The sequence below is a fragment of the Petaurus breviceps genome, unplaced genomic scaffold, assembly GCF_028583685.1.
Source record: "Petaurus breviceps papuanus isolate PSGF00001 unplaced genomic scaffold, PetGlider_PUasm1.0 37, whole genome shotgun sequence".
Lineage (NCBI taxonomy): Eukaryota > Metazoa > Chordata > Mammalia > Diprotodontia > Petauridae > Petaurus > Petaurus breviceps.
In genome coordinates, this window is record NW_027186296.1 from 30,653,141 (window position 1) to 30,667,941 (window position 14,801).

The window sequence follows — 14,801 nt, forward strand, 5'->3', positions numbered from 1 at the left end:
TATTTTTAAAAGGCATGTCCAGAGTTGAAAACGAGAGCAAATAATGGGGGGGAAAAAACAAGGGCATGACATAGTCCTATAAGAATAACATCAGGAGTGTTAAAGCTCCCGATGACCTCAGACTGACAAGGAGAGCCAAAGAGAACAACAAAGGTGGGAGGGTTTTTGTTCATCTTATCTATACTGGGAAAAGAGGAGTGTCAAAGAAGTGTTAAGATTGCTTCTTAGGGTGAATGGGAGGACAATAATAGAGAAAAGGTACATCAGTAGAATTCTTTTTCTTTTTTTTTTCTGTTTTATCTGACAAGGAGAATGGTCCTGGAAACTACCTCCACAACAACAAAAGCCTAATAAAAAGTCAATATCCATGTTAAGAAGGGAGATATTAAGAGAATAGCTAGCCGACCTTGATGAATTCAATTGGGAGGGACATTTTTCCTTATGTCATGGATAACTGGTACCCTCTCACAGTGAGCCAGCAGGAAGCTGAGAACATATGGTGAGTGTTAACAGGGGCCTAGCCTGCTGTTACAAGCACATGTGGAGTGCTCAGTTGAATCAACTGGGGCAGCTAGGTGGCACAGAAGATAGAGCACTGGGTTTGAAGTAAAAAAGAACTGAGTTCAAATTTAGTCTCAGATACTAGCTGAGTGGTCTTGGGCAAGTCATTTTAACCTCTGTCTGCTTCAGTTTAAATGAGGATTATAATAACAACAAACCCCTGGGGTTGTTGTGAAGATTAAATGAGATTAACATCTGTAAAACACTTAGCAGAGCGCCTGGAACATAGGAAATGCTATATAGATGTTAATTATTGTTGTTATTATTACTTCCCAGTCAGGTTTTGGAGTATGTTTTGACATTTTGTAATTGGTTACAGTCTGCTAATCATGTGGCATACAGGAGCTTCTTTGATTATCTGAGGCTGTTTTCTCAGAATTAGTTAACCTTATCTCTTCCCTTTATATAATTTCTTCCTGCCTGATTATATTCTGATGAGAGAGAGACAATCTTTAAGAGGAGAAACCTCAGTCTTTCACTATTCAACAGCTGACATGTTGCCTACTGATGAGGCTCTAATGACCTAAAAGGTCCTGGATTTTCGTGGTCCAGATTCCTGGAGTTCACCTGGGGCACCAGACCCTTTCCAATGGACAATCCGTTCAACTGCCCTTTCAAAGTGGTCCTCGTTGTCTGTACCAACCCCACCCTAGACTTCCACTCCTTAATTCCATTTACACTCCTCTGTTGCCTCCCAGTCACCCCAAGATATATTCCACACTATAAAAAAAGTCAGTCTTCTATACCAAATCCTGCAGATTCCTTAAGAATCTGGTCAGTTTGCATTAGCAATACAAATGCTCAAATTCTTAAAATTTGGCCAATAGCACAGATTCTTAAAATCTTGCCCACCTCAACTAGTGCTTTGACTAAAAGAAGTCTTGGGTGGAATTATTTCAAGGCAAGACCCATGTCTTTTGCCCTTGAATTTCAGGGTTCCTAGCACCCCCAGGCCCCAATATCTATGAATGTGGGCCTGGATTCTTTGCTTTAGCATATTCATTACAAGAGACAGAGATTGGAGTCTATGACATTGTAAGTTTCAAAAGATAAGGAAAGCAAGTCCCTAGCAGATCTGGGAGTGGAGTCTGTGCTAGGACTTGAAGTCATCTGATCTGGCTCTGAGGTCCCAAGGAATGAAATAATGTAGTAATGTAGAATGTAGTAATCCTTGGGACCCAGTTCATCCATGGGTATAACAGAGGCTCTAGCAGGTATACTGCTTTTGGAGTTGATCTTGGGGAGAATAATGCTATATAGGAATGATGTTAAGTCTGATCCCATTCTCCCCAGGCCATATGGTGCCATCAAGGAGAGTATGCTAGAGAAGTGTTGGGGAGTAAAGGAAACAATGTTTGTACTTCTATTCTTGTTCTATTCTCAAAGGAGATAGCTTTTGTAAAATTTAAGTTACGTTAACTGGTTAAATAGAACTTTGGCATCAGTCACTGTAGGAGTAACAGTGGGAGGAACACACCCAGAATTGGGGCATAAAATGATTTGTTTTATGGAAAAGCCCCCCCCCCCCCCATCATATGGGGAGATGTAGCTGATCTTCCTCTGAGACAGTAAGGCCAAAACCTACTTGCTATACCTAGAGCAAGACTAAATTGGTTTCTTTTACACTTATACCCATTATTCCTACTTCTGCCCACAATGGCCAAGGAGAACAAATTTAATCCTTCTGGGAGAGGTAGTATTTATTGTAATATAAAGAACACCAGGATCTGGAGTCAAGAAAACTTGGATTCAAATACCACATTTGTCATTTATTCACTCTGTGTCCCTGGAAAGTGACTTAAGCTTTCCAGACCTAAGGTTCTTCACTTGTAAAATGGGAATAATATTTGTAATATGTACTTCACAGGGCTTTGTGAGGCTCAGATAGAATAATATGATAAAGCACTTTGCAAACCTTGCAATGCTATAGAAATGTCAATGCATTTGAATAATTATGAGTTTATTTCCACATCATTTTTCAAACACAGCTCTCAAGTCTTCCTAGAATGTCTTCTCTTCATCAGGTTAAACATAATAACAGCTAGCATTTACATAGCACTCTAAGGCATGCAGTGTACTTTACAAAAATCATGTCATTTGATCCTTATAACAAGTCAGGGAAGTAGATGCTATTATTATTTCCATTTTAAACATAAGGAAACTGAGGCAGAGGTTAAGGTTATTAGTCTAAAATATGAATGAGGCTAGATTTGAACTCAGGTCTTGACTTCTCAAGGTCCAGCACTCTATCCACCTTATTACCTAGCTACCTTGAAGTATTCCTTTAAGTCTTTCCATTATGTTTCATCTTAATACACTTAGCTCATTAGTCTAGCCTGGCAAGATCTTCCTGTGTCCTCCTTAGTTTGAGTCTTCTAAGGACTACATATGTGTTTTTATCAAGTCAAGGCTAAAAATGTTGAAGAAAACAGGGTCAACCTGACCTCTAAGAGAATTACTGTTTCTAGGAGAAAGAGAACATAATACCTGTGGGAAGGTGGAGGGAGAAAAGCCAACCAGAAACTGGCTTTAATTAGGCAGCTGCCAAGGCAGACATTTCAAATTAAATTTCTGTCTACTTTCAAGCATTTCATAGGGTATTAAGAGAGAAATATGGATTCTGTTGCTTATGTGTTTAAAGGAGATTAGGCAGAAAATTCTCTGATCAATCTAATAAATACACCCAATCAGCCTGATAAGTTTACAAGGTATGGCGATATGGCAGGGGCACTTCCAGTGCCTTGCTGATATGACATGAGGAATTTCTAATAATTGGCTCAAGGAGAGAGATTCTTGATGAAAAAGGTGTACCTTTTCAGTCTGGCAACTTGAAGCAAAAGTATATGTCAGTGGGGCGGCCAGGTAGCACAGCGAGTAAGAGCACTGGCTCCAGTGTCAGGATGACCTGGAGATCGAATCCCAGCCTCAGACATTTATCACCCACCCAGAAACACCTGGCCATGTAACCATGAGCAAGTTACTTAACCCCAATTGCTTTTAAAAAAAAAAAGTATATGTCAGAGATGCACACATACTTGCACAGGGCCAGAGAAGATAAATCATGAACAATATTCATGGAGCCCGAAGTTGTTTTTGGAGGAGGGCCGATTTTGAATTCAATGAGCAATATGATTCCAGAATCCAGCATTTTCTGACCAAAGAAAGGAGATTTCAGGAAGTGCCAGTTTGAGGAGTCACTTAATGGATAACCTCAAATACTGACCTTCACAAGTCTCTCCAAGTGTCTCAGGAATTAGACATGAGAGAGAAGCACCTTCTAATGCAGGGTGCTCTTGAGAGAAAGGAGAGAATCTCCCACATGGGTTCTACTCAGCATTCTGCTGGAAGGGCCAAGCTTATGAACTCAAGGAGAGTACATCTCACAGGAACAGCACTGCCTATTCAGAAATGCACTATTTACCTCTTAGAGGGACTAAATCACCAAGTGGTCCTTTGAGTCTTGGGAGAACCAAAGAGTACTTTATGGGAAAGATGAACTAGTAGGTCAAAGGGTTGTCCCAGTGGAAAGCTCAGCTTCAGTTCTAGAAGAGAGCTGGTAAACTCTTGAAAACTATACATATTTTTTCTGTTTTTGTGCTCCTGAAAATTCTTCATATGTTCTGGATTTTCTGTCAGGAGAAGTAAAGACTGTTGCATGCCTAATATCTGTATTATACCTTGAATGCTTGAACAAAATCTGAAGACTCTGTAAACAAATTTGGAGAAACCTAGAAAAGAACTACTGTCTCAGTATATCGGAAATTTTTTCTGCAGCAACTTCAGGTGGGACCAGTCAAGGAAACATAATGAACCCTCTTTGGGATAGCTCTCTAGACTGAATCCAATTGGTGCAAAACTGTAGTCTCTGGTGAGTTCTATGCCACAAGTTATATATAAATGCTGTACTTGTGACAGCTAGATAGCACAATGACTGGAATGTTGGACCTGGAATCAGGAGAAGCTGAATTCAAATCTGGCCTCAGACACTTACTAACCACGTGGACAAGTCACTTAACCTCTTTCTGCCTGAGTCTCCTCAACTATAAAATAGAGATAATAATAGCCCCTACATTCCAGGGTTGTTTTGAGATATTTGTAAATCAGTTTACAAACTTTATATCACCATATAGCTGCTACTATTACAACTGCCACCACCAACAACCATCTGAGACCTCAAGGCTACATGTAGCCCTCTAGGTCTTTAAGTGAAACTCTTTGACTGAATCTAAACTTCACAGATATGTTTGGATTCAGTCAAAGAGCCACTCTTGAGGACCTAGAAGACCATATGGGACTTTGAAGCCACAGGTTCCCCACCCCTATAACTATTTTCATGATACTTTTCAGCCTTAACTACATGCAGTGATCCAATGTTCTACAATAACATCAACTAGTTTGTACTTAGGCAAGTCACTGTCAACTAAGTCTCACTTTCTTTACTATGAAAGATTTGGCCTTAATGTCCTTTATAAAGTATCTCCCAACTCTAAATTTATGATCCTATGAACTCTAGTTAGGAAGGTAGGTTAAAATTACTCCACTGCCCAGTCAACTTTCAAAAACCCAAAGTCTCTAAAGGCATTTGTATCCTCTCTAAACCCTACCCACCTGAACTCCCATTATCAGCCCACTAAACATTGTCCCAAAAGGAAACTTGGTAGCAAAATACACATCATTATGGTCCTGTTTCAACTCCATACACCCTTCTTTCTGCACTGGAACTACATCCCTCCTTCCCAATATCCGAGAACATCCACACTTGGAACATTCCATACAAGAAACTTCCAGTTTCCTAGATTATTGTTATTTTCCTGATTGTGATGTCAGAGGTAGGAGACACTTCAGGTCCAACAATATAGAGTTCTTCTACCTAGCTAAACAGTATGACTTTCCCTTGGGCTTTCTTTTAAACAGATCAAATAAAAAGGCCTACTGCTTTCAGGAATGTATGGCTCCTTAATCCCTGAAAACAATTAGTCCAAACCCAGGATTCATTCATTCATTCATCATTCATTCATTCTCATCCTCTCTCTCTCTCTCTCTCTCTCTCTCTCTCTCTCTCTCTCTCTCTCTCCCCCTCTCTCTCCCTCTCTCCCTCTCTTTCTCTCACACACACACACACACACACACATGCATGCACGCACACACACATGCATGCCTGTGGGGCATTTTCCTTGTGGCTGAGTCTTACTTCCCAGGAGGTCATACTAGTGAGAAACTGATTAATTCTACAGAACATTAGTGTCAAAAGCTTAATAATTGCATTAATAATTCTTGTAACTACAAAATCAGAAATAATTCTGATTTAATCCCATTGAAGCCATTTTTTTGCTATAGAAGTAGTAAGTAGATTTAAGAGCAGATGACAGTACAAAAGGTGATGCTTAAAAACAAAAATAAATTCTGTAAACACTTATACACAATAAGCAAATGACACACATTGTATTTCAACAGTAGTAAGATTCAATCATACATTTATACAACAAAATAAACTCCAAATATTAAATTGTATATGCCCATTAATTAAATTTGTCATTTTTTCCCTCTTTTTACTTTCTTTTTTACAGAGGTAACTTTCTAAAAACTAGTGACCATGTCCAGAGTGTTGAAGGCTTTCTTGTTTTTCTTTACTCTTTTTATTTAAAAGAAACAATATTTATAATTTCTAAAGCATAATTTTGATTAGGAAGGGAAAAATAAAATAGTTTCTGCTCACAAAGACCTTACAATTTTTTGAGGAAGACAATATGTATAAATATCTACAAAACAAATACAAGGCAATTTTTCTTCCTGAGGGAGAGGGAATGGCATTTTGTTCTCAGATGTTCCTGGGTTTGGTGGTCTTGAACCTGATTTCCTTTTCTGAGCTGTAATGGGGTAGTCACTTAATTTTGTGTTCTGTATGTGGTAGATACTATGTACCCGTAAGTCAAGTCAACAAACAGCACTGTACCTGGTAGTAGGTGCTGAATAAATGGTTGCTGACTGGCTGATTGATGACTAGAGTTTTAGGACTGAAGATGCCACCATAGGACATATTCAGGCTGTTTGCCCTAGAATCAATGAGGAAAGGTTCTGGCTTTTGCAGCAACATACAGTGGCCATACCTGGTCTTTGTCAGAGCTCTAAGTCCAAGAAAAATGCTTGAGCTTGTGGCCATAGGGGAGCAGGGGGCCTTCTTGGGTAAAAACCAGAGCACATACCAGAAGACCTCTTGAAAGCACAAAAAATTTCAGACCCCCCCAGACCTAGTTCTGAAAGCAGTAACATGAAAAAGCCTAAAGGCTGGGATAGTCCCCGACTCATTTCCTCCTAAGGTACAAAGAGTCGAACTTTAACATAAACATCAAAGGCAAGAAATAAGCTAGAAAAATGGATCAAAAGCAAAAAATCAAGGAAAAAAAACAACAACCTTGAGCATAAAAGATACTATGGTTGTAGAGAAGACAAAGACACAAACCCAGAAGGAAAAAATGTGAAAAGAGCTACAAGCAAAGCTTCAAAGAAAGATGTTAATTGAACAAAAGCCCAACAAGAATTCCTGGAAGAGAGGAAGGAAGGAAGGAAGGAAGGAAGGAAGGAAGGAAGGAAGGAAGGAAGGAAGGAAGGAAGGAAGGAAGGAAGGAAGGAAGGAAGGAAGGAAGGGAGGGAGGGAGGGAGGGAGGGAAGGAGAGAGGGAGGGAAGAAAGAAAAATGGTAGAGAAAAAAATGGGAAGAGAAAAGAGTGATGCAAGAAAACTAGGAAAGTAGAATTAAAAGTTTGGTAAGAGAGGAACAAAAAATACTAAGGAAAATAGCACCTTAAAAAATAGAATTGTACCAGATCTCAAACTATATCATAAGATGTTAATCATTAAAACAATGTGATACTAGCTAAGAAATAGAGTGATGGGGGCAGCCAGGTAGCACAGTGAATAAGAGCACTGGCTCCAGAGTTGGGATGACCTGGAATCAAATCTGAGCTCAGACACTTAGCACCCACCCAGAAACACCTGGCCATGTAACCTTGAGCAAGTTACATAACCCCAATTGCTTAAAAAAAAATAAAAGAAATAGAGTGATGGATCAGTGAAATAGATTAAGCACCCAAGACACAATATAATAAACTAGTGTTTGATAAGCCCAAAGACCCAAGTTTTTGAGATAAGAACTCACTATTTGACTAAAACTGCTAAGAAAACTGGAAAACAGTATGGCAGAAACTATGTATAGACTAGTATTTTATACCATAAACTGAGACAAAGTCAAAATGGGTACATGATTTTGACATAAAGGTTGATACCATAAGCAAATTAGGGAAGCATGGATCTATGGATCAATCAGATGTATGGATAAGGGAAGAACTTAGTACCAAACAAGATATAAAGAACATTACAATATGTGAAATGGATAATTATGATTGTATGAAAATGGGAAAGTTTTTGCACAAAACAATGCAACCAAGATCTGAAGCAAAACAGAAAAGTGGGAAACAACTTGTACAACAAGTGTTTCTGGTAAAGACCTTATTTCTCAACTGGGTCAAATTTATAAGAATACAAGTCATTCTCGAATGGATAAATGGTCAAAAGATATGAAGAGACAGTTTTCAGACAAAGACACCAAAGTTATCTATAGTGATATGAAAAAATGCTCTAAAGCACTATTGATTGGAGAAATGCAAAGTAAAACAACTCTGATATATTACTTCATATCTATAATTTCCATAGGCATTGTGAATATGGCATTGCTGATATACCACCAAATTGGTTAATGTGAGAGAAAAGGAAAGTAATAAATGTTGGAGGTGATGTGGGGAAACTGGGGCACTAATCCACTGTTTGTGGAGCTGTGAAGTGATCCAACTATTCTGGAGAACAATTTGGAACTATGCCCAAAGGACAATCACACTGTGCATAACCTTTGAACCACAAATACTATGTCTCTATCCCAAAGAAATAAAAGGTAGCACAAGGATTCATTTGTACAAAAATATTAACATAAGTTCTTTTTGTGGTGGCAAAGAATTGGAAATCGAGGGGATGCCCAATTGGTTGGAGAATGGTTGAATAAATTGCTGTGTATGAATGTAATGGGATACTATTGTGTTATAAGAAATTCTCGGGTAGCTAGGTGGCACAGTGAGTAAAGCGCCGGCCGGCCCTGGAGTTAGGAGGACCCAATTTTGGTTCCGGCCTCAGACACTTAACACCCACACAAAAAAACTAGCCGTGTAACCTTGGGCAAGTTATTTAACCTCAATTGCCCTCCAAAAGGCAAAAAGAAAAAAAAAAGAAAAAAAAAAGAAATGATGAACAGGTAGATTTCAGGAAAACTTAGAAACACTTACATGAACAGATACAAAATGAAGGCAGCAGAACCAGAACATTGTACACATTATGCAATATTATAGTGAATGACTTAGCTAAGCTCATCAATACAATGATTGAAGAAAATTCCCAAGAACTCATGATGAATGCTATTCTCCTCTAGAGGAAGAACTAATGGAGTCTGAATGCAAAGTGAAGCATACTATTTTTCATTTTCTTTATTTTTTTGTTCTGGGTTTTCTTTTACAACTTAACTAATATATATATATATATATATACACATATATATATATATATGTTTTGCATAATTGCACACGTATAACCTATATAAAATTACTTACTGTCTTGGTGGAAGGAAGGAAGGGAAATAATTTGGAAATTTGGAACTCAAAATTTTCTAAATGAATGATAAAAATAGTTTTTACTTATAATTGGGAAAAATATTGAAAGAGTAAAAATAACAAAACAAACAGAATCAGCTTAATGGTTAAAAAAGGAACAAAAATTCACTGAAGAACTCCTTAAAAAGCAAAATAAGTCAAATGAAAAAGGAAGTACAAAATTTAATGGTGAAAAGAATTCCTTACAAACCAAAGTTGGGACAAAATAATAATCTCTTAAAAATTAGAATTGGGCAAGTGACTCCATGAGACATTATGAAACAATAAAACTAAGTCAAAAAATGAAAAAATAGTAGAAAATATTAAATGTCTCATTGGAAAAACAAGTGAACCAGAAAATAAATTGAGGAGAGATAATTTAAAAAGTATTGCACTACTTGAAATCCATGATAAAAAAAAGAGTTTAGATATCATACTTTAAGAATTTATGAAAGAAAACTGCCTTGATCTAAGATCCAAAGTATAAAACAGAAATTTAAAGAATCCACCAATCATCTCCTTAAAGAGATCCCAAAATGAAATCTCCAAGGAATATTATAGTCACATTTCATAGCTTCCAGGTAAAGGAGAAAATATTTCAAGCAGCCAGAAAGAAAGGGGCCATAGTCAGGATGGATAACATAAAATTGAGCAGCTTCTACATTAAAGGATCAGAGAATTCGGAACATGATATTCCAGAAAGCAAAAGAGGTAGGACTAGAACTAAGGATAACATTCACAACAAAACTAAGTAAAATCCTTTTGGGGAAATACGGACATTTAATGAAATTAAGCACTTTCAAGTGCTGCTGATGAATAGACAGGAGATGGATAGAAAACTGAAAACAGAATTTCAAACAGAAGACTCAAGAGAAGCATTTAAAGGTGAACATGTAAAAGTAATAATAAAGGACTCAGTAAGTTAAACTGTTTACATGCCTATATGGGAAGAAGATACATGTTACTCCAAAACACTTTATCATTATTAGAGCAGTTAGAAGGATACTACATAGACGGAGGTTGAAATGATCTCCTCCAAACCCCACAAAATGAGGAGATGGTAAAGAAGGGAGAAAACTTTCTCATATAAAAGAGGCATGCAAAGAAGATCTTTTACAGTGTAGGGTAAAATAGGGAGGGCAATGCTTGGGAAGGAGAGAGAGAATTTAGAACTCAAAATTTAATAGGAAAACAATAATAATATATTTTTTAATTCAGTCACCATTTTTTCTCTCAAATAAAACACTACAGCTCTTTTGACAATTCCATTACAGGTGTGCATATACACACAAACTTCAAAATTTCTAAGCACTTGCTAAGTATTCTCTGCCATTCTGTAATGTCACCATCCCTGACTCATTAAGACTAGAAACTATGTGCATATACAACTATATAAATTATATTTAATGAACATCTTCATTGATAGTTCTTGAAACCTAATATATCTTAGAAAATTGTAATTTTATATCTGTTGCTATGTCCTAATACTATATCCTTCTCTCTTCTGCTCTCATTGCAGTAATTTCAGGTATTGCTACTTTGGTTATTAGTTTCCTTTAAAATGTTCAAATACTTAATGAAGTTGTGCATTTGAAAGATACCACACTATCAAAACAATGATAAAGGGAGATGCCAACATTAAGTCAAAATTATGTTATAGTCTTCCTACATTCCTTTCATTAAGTGATTCATGATACCCAGAATACATTTCTACATTCCCCACATGATTACGACTGCTCTCTTCAAGGATACCAGTAGTTTCTTATTTGATAATCCAATGGCCATATCTCAAGCATCATCCTTAATCTCTCAGTGTATGACACCATTGATCCCTTCCTTATTTCTCAACCTTTCTTCTTCCTAAATATTCCCTCTTTCCTGTGTCTTTGGGACAATGCTCTTATCCTCTTTTATGATGAGATGTCCTCAATCTCCTTTACTGTCTTCCAAAGCTCTCTATTTGTTCCTCTTTCCTTATTTTTTTGATAAGGGATTTCATCATCTCCCATGGGTTCAGTTATCATTTTAATATATCTAGATCTACCCCTATGTCCCTATCTTCCTTCCCCCACTTCTCTCTCTGTCTGTCTCTCTCCTCCACTCTTGCTGCCCACAAGTGCCTAAACAACACTGACCTATTAAAAATTTTAAGAATATTAATACCTATTCCCACACCAAATGCTCATAATTTCCAAACTACATGGAACAAAAAACTCCATATAAAGAGATCCAACATGGGGCAGCCAGATAGCACAGCGAGTAGGAGCACCGGCTCCAGGGTCAGGATGATCTGGGGATTGAATCCAGGTTCTGAAACTTAGCACCCACCCAGAAACACCTGGCCGTGTAACCTTGAGCAAGTTACTTAACCCCAATTGCTTAGGGGCAGCCAGGTGGCTCAGCAAGTAAGAGCTCCGGCTCCAGGGTTGGGATGACCTGGGGATCAAATTCAGGCTAAGATACTTAGCACCACACCCAGAAATAACTGGCCGTATAACCTTGAGAAAGTTACTTTACCCTGATTGCTTTAATAAAAAAAAAAGAGAGAGAGATCCAACAATGAAAATTAAAACCATATAGGAATAGGAGAACAGATATATCATCTTGGTTGCCTTGTCTCCAACTGGGATTATTCCAAAATTATTTTCAATGAGTCTACAGAAGATGTGTTTATTTCCTAATACTCTCATTCATTTACAAAGAAACAGTCACTTTACCCACTTGCATAATCATTCACAAAGGATAAAATATAAAAGCAAAAGATAGAAGTTTTCCCTCTGAATATTTCTATATGATCTCTATTTTTTAAAATGAGATGATAACATTAATCCATAAATATTCAATAACATTTTAAATAGATGTATCTTTATCAAATATTCATAATTTCCAAACTAGGTGGAATTAAAAGCTTTCAAAATATAGAGACCTAAAAAAAATAAAACAAAACCACCCAGGGGCATGATGAGATACATATAAGTATGGTTGTCCCATGAGCATTTGGAGTTTTTGAGAATATGTTTTCAGTGAGTCAACAGAATATTTTTAGGTCTCAATACTTTTATTCAATTACAAAAGGCAATCATTTTACTCACTTTACTCACTGTAATATTTTGCAGAACCTTAAATATGAAAAGAATAATAACTAGATAGCAACTTGCCCCAGCGTTTGTTCCTATCTGAATTCCATTAGATGTGATAAGAACAAGATTGATATTACGATGATGATAATTGACATTAATTTGGTAATATATTTGAAACTCACTTTATACATAATTTTGCTCCTGTATGAATTATTATCCTTATTCTCATTTTACATATGAGGAAATGAACTCAGGGAGATTCTGAGTGTACCCATCAACTCCCATTCTTCCTGTAACATTATTCACAACATTTAGGTCATCCTCAACTCTTCCCTTTTCCTCATCTCATCTCACTCATCACCCAATTCTCATCTGCATTATTTTACTAGCCTTCAAACTAGATCCCTGGTGTCTGGTGTTTCCCTTCTCTAATCCACTCTGCAAAATGTCTGACTATATCACTCCCTAGATCAATGAACCTTTAGAGGTTTCCCTCTTAAATGTACCTAGGATAAATGACTAACCCCTCAACTCGGCATTTAAAGGCTTTTGAAATCTTATTCCAGCCTACCATTACAGATTTATTTCTTCATTTCTCCTTTGTTCCAACCAAAATCTCTGTTCTGCAAACTAAACACTGCATTTTCCACTTCCTTCTATGTCTGAAAGGTACTGCATCCTTGTCTCTGGTTCTTAGAATCCCCTAGCTTCCTCCCCGGCTAAGTTCATGTTCTATTTCCTATAAGAAACTTTCCTTATACTCTTAGTTATTAGTGTTCTCTTTCTTCTCAAATTATCCTTTATATACTTATTTGTGAACATATATATATATATATATATATATATATATATATCCACCTTCCTCCTCTCCCTACCTCATCTCCCGTCACTGTAAGTTCCTTGAGGTCAATCAAGTTAAGGATGAGACTTTTTATCATTTTGGCTAGATATTCCACAGGTCTCATAAAGCGTTCCGCATGCAGTAGGCACTTAGTAAATTTGTGTTGGACTAGATAGCTGTAGAGAATCAATGGAGAAAAAACACACATATCCCTCCAAAACAAACCAAGAAATAGGGGGAAAAAAAGAAGACATTCTTAATTAGGATAGAGTTGCTTGGTTAAAAAGGAAATTGTTCTCCCTTTGTGCCAGGTAGAAGCAAGGAAATACAAATCTTCAGCTAAGTAGTGTTTGCACATCTTCATATAATCTTTTTATAGTCATCACTCCATTTATCCATTAAAACTGTTTGAACTTGAAATTTCCAAACATGGGTTGGAATCTTTTCTTTCAATTCATAATAGCCTCTAATACCAAAGTAAATAAATGCATTCACATTACAATGAATCAGCAAAATCGGACTTTTTTAAAAAAGGAAAAATAATATTTTAAAAGGTAAATATAAAGCAAAGCTGAAATGTAGCATGCATACCAACATGTAATACAAAGTGGAAAAAACATCCATTAGGCAAATATTCATTTGATCAAAAGATATTCCCTTTTGTAAAATTCATAGGTAATTCCATATAATTTGACTTTTTAGCAAGCCATTCAACAGGTTTTTTGGAGAATGTCTTTCTGGAAAAGTGGTTTAAAAAAAGCTAATATGAAACTCTTAAATTCTGCCAACAAAATTAACTACTTGCTTCTTCATCTTTTTAGGCTAGTTAACATTTAATAATAGCAGTGGTGCAGAGTTAAAAAAAAAAGTAACTAACATCCTCTGCTTCAACCCTAGACTTGTAACTTCATTCCAGACATCTTACAAAAATCTATGAAAAAGATGGAGTACTTCTGAAACGTATGTGATAGAGCTGCTATGAAAAAAAAATAACTTTTTTGTTAATCCAGAAAGAATTTCCAAAAATAGCCTAAGACCCTTCTGAATCTTTTAAGTTTCCCTGACAAGCTTAGCTCTGTGATGAAGAATTCACCTAGGTGGCTCAGTTGATAGAGTGTCAGCCCTGGAGTCAGGAAGACCTGAGTCCACATCTGGCCTCAGACACATATTAGCTGTGTGACCCTGGGCAAATCACTTAACCCTGTTCACCCGTGTTTCCTTAACCATAAAATGAGCTAGAGAAGGAAATGACAAAGCTCTCAAGTACCTTTGCCAAGAAAACCCCAGATGGGGCCACGAAGAGTCAGACATGCCTGAAAACAACTAAACAACAACAAATCATCTGACTTTTGGAAGTCCTCTTTGTTCTTTAACATCATCTACTAAAAGTGGATTCATGGTTCATTAATACACCTGAGTTATGGTTTTGAATTTGTCTATTAGTACAAAGGGAGGGGACAGACATAGAAAAAGAGAAGCAGGGAGGAGAGGGGTCCACTAGTCAGTTATTGATCAAGCATTCATTAAAATTTTACTGTGTAGCAGGAACCATGGTAAATGTGAAGATATGAAGAAAGGTAAAAAATGGTCCTTACGCTCAAGAAGTTTATATTCTAATAGAGAAGATAAC

At 36.9% G+C, this 14,801-nt stretch overlaps 1 protein-coding gene across 2 annotated transcripts in view; it reads right to left on the reverse strand.

Moving 5' to 3' along the window:
* Window positions 1–14,801, reverse strand: part of THSD4 (thrombospondin type 1 domain containing 4) — a 927,982-nt gene that overhangs the window by 322,039 nt on the left and 591,142 nt on the right. The gene's annotated exons all lie outside the window — the stretch shown is intronic.